General features: G+C 41.4%; 1 pseudogene across 1 annotated transcript; it reads left to right on the top strand.

Annotated features, from left to right (window-relative positions):
• Window positions 1-4103: 4103 nt before the first annotated feature.
• LOC147635778 (pentatricopeptide repeat-containing protein At3g09040, mitochondrial pseudogene) lies at window positions 4104-6957 on the top strand (annotated as a pseudogene). The gene is made up of 2 exons (XR_015266708.1): window positions 4104-4389; window positions 4475-6957. The product of XR_015266708.1 is annotated as a pentatricopeptide repeat-containing protein At3g09040, mitochondrial pseudogene (transcript).
• Window positions 6958-9037: the final 2080 nt, after the last annotated feature.

Raw genomic sequence — 9037 nt, 5'->3', positions numbered from 1 at the left:
AATATGGTATGATAGGATATAAGCTAATTAATACCCCTGGAGCAGAATGTAAAGCTCAAGATAGATGTAGGTGAGCTTCCTAAGAATCCTACAATGTACAAGAAGGCAACCTCATTTACAAGACCATAATGAGGACATGGTGATTGGGAGTTACTTCATGTAATTCATTTGTTTGATTTGGAGTGCACCCATTAATTACAAATTTCCTAAACAATCCTCACAAAACTCACTCAAAGAACTTATTATCCAACCTTACACATGCTTCCTCATCCTTGAAGCACCCACCTACTCCTTCCCTATATTAGCATGCACATAAGCCCTCCTTTTGCCTCCTTCCCATGCATAATCTCTACCTTGCCTCCTTCATATGCTGAGAGCACCTGAGAGAGAGAGAGAGAGAGAGAGAGAGAGAGAGAGAGAGAATCTCCTCCTTTCTACAACCCTATAGCTAACATGAGCCCAATGGACTTCCCACCAAAGAAAAAACCAATCTTGTGTATGCACCCCTCCCTACGCACAATATCAGTCTATGCACGCAATCGTCTACATGGGGACTATCATAATGAGGAGAGGTATTTTAAAGCCTTAACATCGATTTTGTGTGTGTGTGTGTGTGTGTGATTGAAGAGAAGAAGAAGAAGAAGAAGAAGAAGGTGGAGGATTTTAACATTGACAAGCTCAGCACTCCATGGCAAGATATGTGTGTATTTGTGTGCATGCCTGCGCGCGCGCGCATGTGTGTGTGTGTGTGAGAGAGAGAGAGAGAGAGAGAGAGAGAGAGAGAGAGAGAGGCACGTGGATTTGTTACCACACGAAGTGACGTAACATCCCACGTCCCACTAAGCCTTAAGAGACTTGTCAAGATGGGAGTTTGCTAAGCTATACAAGTAGTATGAAAAGGGTTCCAACTTAAAACCAATAGCGAGTGGGGAGAACGCAATTAATTTTTAGAAACTCTAGTAGAAGCTGGGTAGCTTATTTCACAATATTGAGCTCTCCATGTCGCGGCGGCTGATTATCTTGAGCACTTAATAAAAGTAAACTCGGACCAGAGATCAACTTGAACTAAAGATTTCGGGCACTAGCGTACCACTTCAGCCACAATGCACATTCAATCTGATCGAGCGTCGAGTAAACTCAGTCCAACATTAAACTTGGCCCAACATATCATTTTACGGGCGGCGAGCAAATCTTCTCTAAAATAGGCAGTATGTCAAGATTTTTTTTGTTTTTTGTAATTCTCTCTAATGCGGAAGGATTGGTGTGAGCTATTAAATGCAATGAGGTAAACGTGGACTACATTGTTGTGTGTTGGAGTATTTTTGCAAGAATTGTTGATACTTATGCTCAAAGTCTTCTTAGTGATGGTATGCATGAGATTCAACAATGATGTGTAAACATCATTTCGTAATTCCTTTGGAACCTGATTAAAACAGCCAAGTAAAACATTACTATATTCACCTCACTATAATGCATTAACAATATAAAAGTGTGGAGGTCAAATAAGGGTGCACACATCTACCTATGTCAGAAGCTTCTCCACCCATGCCTTCTTAGTATGAAACCAACATACTAAGACATGGCATTCAATTTGTTGTCTATGTCCATGTTCATCATCAAGAAGCCAACAATGAGGGTCATGGTTTACCACCTTAAATATTACATCTAGTTCTGGTTGTGACTTATCAAATTACGATAGCTGTGGGACGAACATTACTTATTCTCGAAAGAATCATTGTGAGTTTTAATTCCAAGGTAATGGTCTCTTGATTGGAACCTAGATCATTGGTGCACATCATGAACCATAGCAGTATGCCCATTCCAAGTTGGTTTGGTAAAAGAACTACATACAAAGGAAGACCAAACACGTTGTTCTTAAAAGTGCTATCTATGGCCCATGCATTGTTTTTAGAGAAACGTAAAGTCATTTGTAACATCCACTCATCTTGAATAATGAGGATGAAGGGCTTGTCTTTGTCATTCTTTACATTAGGGTTATATGGTTATCAATATAACACCTATGTGGAACATGTCATGTTAGCTAAGGGGAACTTTAAAACATTCTTGTGCTAAATATACCTTATTTTGTTTTTGTAATATTAAAGACTCCATGTACATTGGTATCCAATCATTATTCGAGAGTTTCCTTGCATAAACAAAGCATATGAATAAGTTGTTTGATTTCTCCACTTTATGTTCATAAAGATGATACCTTGATTGTATACTTGGTAAGACATCATAGATATTTCCTTTGGAATCATGAAGAACCTATAGATGGTGTGGTCAAGGAGCAAAGATCTCTCCATATGAAATCTCTCTTTAAATAGGGACATCTTTGCAACATGTCGACAAGTACCCACATCGCGAACAAATCTTCCATGCAATTTTCAATGAGCTTTGGATGAACGAGCAAGTGGTACAAATCACTACGATTCCTTGGTATATGTCCTTCATGAGAAGAGTGTAGAAAAATGAAGACATTATCGGTGCCAACCATATACTCCACTTTCACCTTGAATGGGTAACCACATTTCTTTGATGTTGTCAACCTCCTAAGTGAACCCACTTGTCTTGCTCTCCCACCTCTATGGCACATGTAGTCAACCAAAAAGTTGGACGAGCCATTATTTTTAGTTGAGTAGATCTTAACTAGTCTCACCTTATGTTCAAGCATTATCTCCATCAAATGTGACTCCACCTCGGTCTTATTCATGCTTATCACCTTTGCAGCCATCCTTTGTTTTTATCATTGTTTACTACTCTCTTGCAACCACATGCAACCACATGCATTGTTTACTACTCTCTTGCAAACAACCACATGCATTGATGAAATCTTTAATATAAGTAGTGGGTATCCCATGATTTGTAATATCAATAGACCACCTAGACTTGATTGTTTCAAGTGTTTCATTTACTCCTTGGTGATAACCCTCATCCTCTAAATAATGACAACCCTTGACAATGCTTTCCTACTCCTCTATGCATGCAATTGTTAACTTTGGTGTTTCCTTTAGATAAAGACAAAGGATACCATCGTCATTCTCTCCCAAGCAAAGCTGGTCTTTCATTCTTTGCCATTTCTTCAAATTAAACATCCCTCTTCTATCATAATCTTCAGATTCTCCAATGTCATTAATACATCCCCTTGTATTGCTCTCTTCACCAAGTTATAACTTTTTTGTCAAACGAGAAATATGTAGTAAATAAATAGGAAATCGGATTAAATGTGTCACCATCACTTTGATTATTAAACATTACTGTGCTTTGATTGGTATCATGAAAGAGTTCTTCCACATCTTGGTCATCACTCATGGTGGTATAGCTTGTTTCATTATTGGAGCCCTCTTTGAGCTCAAAAGCACTCGAGCCATCCTCAAGGCAATCTATGTTTCTAGAATAAAGATCACATGAACAAGAACTAGTTGATATATACATATTTCAAATCACAGAAGTATATGTTACTTTATATTGTAAGCTATCTATTGATTTGAGTATATAAACAAAGGTACGTTATATAAATTTAATCTACACACACACACATCCCTTGCATAATAATCTATAGAATGAATTGATACATGTGTTTATACAAATCATGCATGAGAGATGGAGTAGGTACCTCAAACTTAAAATGATCACAATCAAATATGTGTTCAATAGTTCGTCGAGAGAGAGAGAGAGAGAGAGAGAGAGAGAGAGAGAGAGAGCTTTTAAAATGGTAATAGCGATGGCTAAGAGTGATAGAGCGAGTAGATTTTAACGAAGACATAAAATGCTACGCTTGTGCGTCCCGAGTTTACTGTTTGGGCCTCATTGCATTTAATCGCTCCACATCATCTAACATCAATCCATGCAAAAAGAATTACAAAAATCTTAAAAGTCTTGACTTAGTGCCTAAGATTTGCTCGTCTCGTAAAATGATATGTTGGGCCGAGTTTACTCAGCGCTCGATCCGATTGACTATGTGTTGGTTGTGCCAGTGCCCGAAATCTTTGGCCGGAGTTTACTTTTACTACTCCCAAGACAATCAACTGGGATGGAGAGCTATTGTTTTTTTTTGTAATGCGAGATTTTTTATTTGTACCAACAAGCAGTGTCCTTACGGATGAGAGCTAGAAGTAAGACTCGATCACGAGACCCTACCCCAAACACACACACGCTTCACCAATTGCTCTATAGCACTGCTGGTTCGGAGAGCTATTGTTGATCCCCCGACAGTGCCTACGCACTAATGTGACGGAGATGATCGCCCACATGTTCTGCGGGTTGTTTTGTTTTGGCGGGGGTGTGTGTTCTCAGCAGGTAGCTCAAGGGCAAGTATGGAGCGCCTATGGAAGGATTATTATTTTGCAAATCCCTCCCTCCCAGTGGTCGGACAGCCGAAAGGCCAAAGTAAGTGGGCTTCACGTTCTCGCACAGAAGCTTCTGTTTAGATCGAGTCTCAGCCTTGTTGTATTCGCTGTTGTTGATCAAACAGCCAAACGCAAGGAAGCATATATGGTTGGGAAGGGGTCTCTTCGGCCACTGCTGTGCAAAAGACATGCTCAAGAGAAACCGTATCATCGCCTTACGCAGTTTCACGAGTGGAGGAGGACTCATCTTCCACCCGTTAGGTGGAGATGCAATGTCGGATGCAAAAAAATATGTCCCATTTTGCCTCCTCCATTCTAACCCATGGACTCGGCAATCTCCCTCGTCCATAGACATGATGTGTGAAGGCCATAAAAACAACATCAAATGTTGGTGTTGGTTAGGAGACAATTATCTTTGAGGATGTCTTCCTTCTTTTGAAGAAAGGATGCTGCCCCAGCCTTCACTTGAGAACCTCATATACATCATGCGCAAGTGCAAAAGAGAGAAAAACCTAGACTATGCTCTGCGCCTGCATGCCTACATGCTCAAAAGTGTGCTGGAAGCTCATAGATCACTCGGGAACTACCTAGTCTCCATGTTGGTGGATGTTGGAAGCATGTGCAATGCCCAGAAGGTTTTTGACAGGTTGGTGTCCAGGAATGAGTGTTCCTGGAATTCTCTCATCAATGGTTATATCAAGTGTGGGGAGTCAAGGCATGCCCTCACCCTGTTCCAGAAAACGCCAGAGGATTCTCTGCATCTGAGTGGGCATACTTTTGTCGCCTTATTGAAGGTGTGTGCAGAGCTGAAAGATGTGGAGAGAGGCAGTGAAATACATGCTCAGATTGCTAGAAAGGGCTTGTTGGAAAGAGATCTCTTCGTGGGCAGCACATTAGTCGATATGTATGCCAAATGTGGCTCACTTGCAAAAGCACAAGAAGTGTTTGACACGCTTCCAGTACGGGACGTAGTCACATGGACTGCACTTATTGCAGGATATGCACAACGCGAGCTTGGTGAGGAAGCACTGAACTGTTTTGAACAGATGCAACTTGAGGGTGTCTCTCCGAATGCTTTCACGTTTGCTTGCAGTTTGAAGGCCTGTGGCAGCATTGGAGCCACAGACAAGGGCAGTGAAATACATGCTGAGATTGCCAGAAGGGGGTTGCTTAAAACAAACCTTTTTGTTGGCAGTGCGCTGGTTGATATGTATGCCAAATGTGGCTTACTTGCAAAGGCACAGGAAGTGTTTGACATGCTTCCAGTTCGAGGTGTGGTCACATGGACCGCACTTATTGCAGGATATACACAACACAAGCTTGGTGAGGAAGCTCTAAACTGTTTTGAACAGATGCAACTTGAGGGTGTCTCTCCAAATTCTGTCACGTTTGCTTGCAGCTTGAAAGCTTGTGGCAGCAATGGGGCCACAAGCAAGGGCAGAGAAATACATGCTGAGATTGCCCGAATGGGGTTGTTGAAAGGAGACCTCGTTCTGGGCAATGCATTGGTCGATATGTATGCTAAATGTGGCATGCTAGCAAAAGCACAGGAAGTGTTTGATGAGCTTCCGGTTCATGATGTAGTCTCGTGGAATGCTCTGATTGCAGGATATGTGCAACATGAGTGTGGTGAGGAAGCACTGAACTGTTTTGAACAGATGCAACTTGAGGGTCTCTCTCCAAATACTATCACGTTTTCTTGCAGCCTGAAAGCCTGTGGCAGCACTGGAGCTACAGTCAAGGGCATCGAAATCCATGCTGAGATTTCCAGAAAGGGGTTGTCAAAACAGGACCTTGTTCTTGGCAATGCATTGGTTGATATGTATGCCAAATGTGGCTTGCTTGCAAAAGCACAGGATGTGTTTGACAAGCTTCCAGCTCGAGACACAGTCTCATGGAATTCACTAATTACAGGATATGCCCAGTTAGGAGAGATTGAAAATGTTCTCTCTATTTTTCATAGAATGAGACAAGAAGGCAGTATGCCAGATCCGGTCACTTTTGTGAGTGTTCTGAATGCTTGCAGTCATGCAGGTATGGTAGGTGAGGGCCATACATACTTTGAGGCCATGACCAAGGACTATGGCATCTTTCCGACTCTTGAGCACCACGTTTGCATGATTGATCTTCTTGGCCGTGCAGGCCAATTAGAGAACGCAGTAGGAATGACGAACAAAACACCGTTCCATCCCAATGTTGTGATGTGGCATACTGTGTTGGGTGCCTGTCGAAAGTGGGGCAATGTGGATCTTGGAAGACAGGCCTTCGACCAGGCGGTGGGATTGGATGTAAAGGAAGCCGCTGCTTACGTTTCTATGTGTAACATCTATGCAGAAGAGCGTGCAGGAGGGTGCAAAGAAGGTGGAAGCAAATGAGAGTGGAAAAACAAGCATGGAAGAAGGCAGGACACTGTTGGTGGACTGACACTGGTGGGACTGTGCGTTCATTTTTGGTATGGGAAAGCCTTCAGGATGTGCGCCTGCTTCGTTTTTTTCTTCATGTAATTAGTGAAGAGCTTATAATATTTAGCTCGTTAATTAAATAGAGTGGAAGTATCTTCATAAAACACTCCATTATTAATAAAGTCTTCGCTTTTAGGGATATAGTACTTTCTCCCCCCCATCAGAAGAATGTTTCTTATTCTGTGTTGTTTTTGCTACTCATTATCAACAGTGTTAATTTGCTCTTTCGCTAGTTATGTTCACCTCTGTGCTTTCGTCGTTTTGCTTCATGGTATTGTTTTCTTCTTTCTGACTTCATTGATATTGTAGTCAAAAGAGGATAACCAACCATGATCCCATGTGCCTCAGGCAAGAAGAGGTTAAGTCGTCTTTCGACCTTTGATATCATTTTCCTTTTGTCCTGCTTGTAGTAATAGGTAGGGTTCTTTAGGATCTTGGTATATTTTGTACAGGAGAGGTTCTCTCCTTTTGCAATCTCAATAATGAATGTTTTCCAAAACATGAGTTTAACTTTAAACCGAGCATGCATGAATCGAGCAGAGACAGAAACCGAGCATGCAAAGACCGAGCGGAGCAGTAAAAAAGAGCAACACGAAGAGAAGTGATAGAATTCAACCACTATAGAACCAAAATCACACCTCTTATCTACTCTAATTGTTTATTGAAAACTCTCAAACCTTACAACACCACGACTTGAAGCGATAAAAAAACACTCCATGCATGCTCAAATTTGATAATTAAACCATATGATAGAGATTAAAAGACCCGAGGTTATCAAATTTGAGAAACCAACTCATACAATACTCATAGTCTTAGCATAATAGTCATTGTCTTAACACAACACCAAAAGCTCAATACACTTCACACCCTCTCTTCTCCACACTCATCATCTACAAAACAACATCCCACTCTTCTCCCTTTATTGGTTTTTGGCTTGATTGTATCATAGGAGGCATCCTTGCTCATCTCCCTTGCAACTTCCTCCGCATAACATGGTAGTACACTACAATAAGAATTTTATAAACCGCATTTCATTAACATTTCAAAGCACATGGCAAAAACTCACACAAAAGTATATCATCCTAGAGTGCATATAATGTCCTAAATAAGTCAATAGTAGTAACCTTGACAAACTATGATAAAACATAAGTCAATAGTGGTAACCATACTAATCAAAAGGGCAGCCATATGCATCATCCACTGGCTCACTCTCTGAAATCTCCTCGTCTGAGCTGGACTGATCTCTAGTACCTGTGCAGAAGGTCCCTCTACCAAAGGTTGTAGAATGCGACCAACAATGTCAGGGTCACTATCAAAAGAATAACAGGGGCGGCCAGATGCGATGCATGCACGCATCAAAGGGGCTGTACCACTACCCATCTCCAAAGCCAATCCTTCGGGAGGACAAAGAGCCTCTAGAAAGCATCGCACAAATCCGACACTCCGCTGCACACTTGATCTCAAATGTGCCTCCTCGTCGCTAGCCTCCAATACCCTCGGCGTATCTGGCAAATAGTGACGAATGACATGCCGGGAGAACTGCACACCATGATCGTGTCGTAATGTGGCACTCTCCTGAAGACGTAAAGAGGCCATGTAGCCTCGACGTCGTAGCATGTACAAGTAGAAGGCATCTATTTGTCGCAATAATAACAAAAAATAGAGACATGTCACAAACTAATCAAGAACAACAAAGCACCAAGAAAACTAAGTGTACAATAACCATGTCAAATACCTCTACGGCAATATCCTCAATCGTAACCTCATCCATGAAGGCTAAGTCCTCAACTATGAATCTACGCACAATCTCCAGCTCACACCGCGGGGCATATTTCTCCACCCACGAGGGAGAGTCCCTTGACAGAAAGAAATACATTTTAAACATTGACAATTACCTAACAATCTTATTCACAAGTACCTACTCCCTTGTATGGACAAGAGTGGCACATATTCTTTTTGGGATGGTGGTCTAGGACGTGAGGATGGACCTAAATAATCATGGCAAGTATAATGAATGAACAACAAGCATAACATACAAAACAATTGACTTGCGTATATCCATAAAAAGAAGTATACCACTATGAAAGCTACCATGCATACCAACATCGAGTGGTGGTGAATTGTCATCAACAAAAATTTCATGATCTAAAACAAAACAAACAAAGAAACATAAATCTTTATTTTACAAGGAAGGTATATAAAGTATCCAACATAGCCTTCTCTAAG

The sequence above is a fragment of the Cibotium barometz genome, chromosome 9 (assembly GCF_041138505.1).
Source record: "Cibotium barometz isolate CiBa-2024 chromosome 9, ASM4113850v1, whole genome shotgun sequence".
Lineage (NCBI taxonomy): Eukaryota > Viridiplantae > Streptophyta > Polypodiopsida > Cyatheales > Cibotiaceae > Cibotium > Cibotium barometz.
Note: the sequence above shows the minus strand (reverse complement) of the source record. Positions and strands in the feature narration are given on the sequence as shown.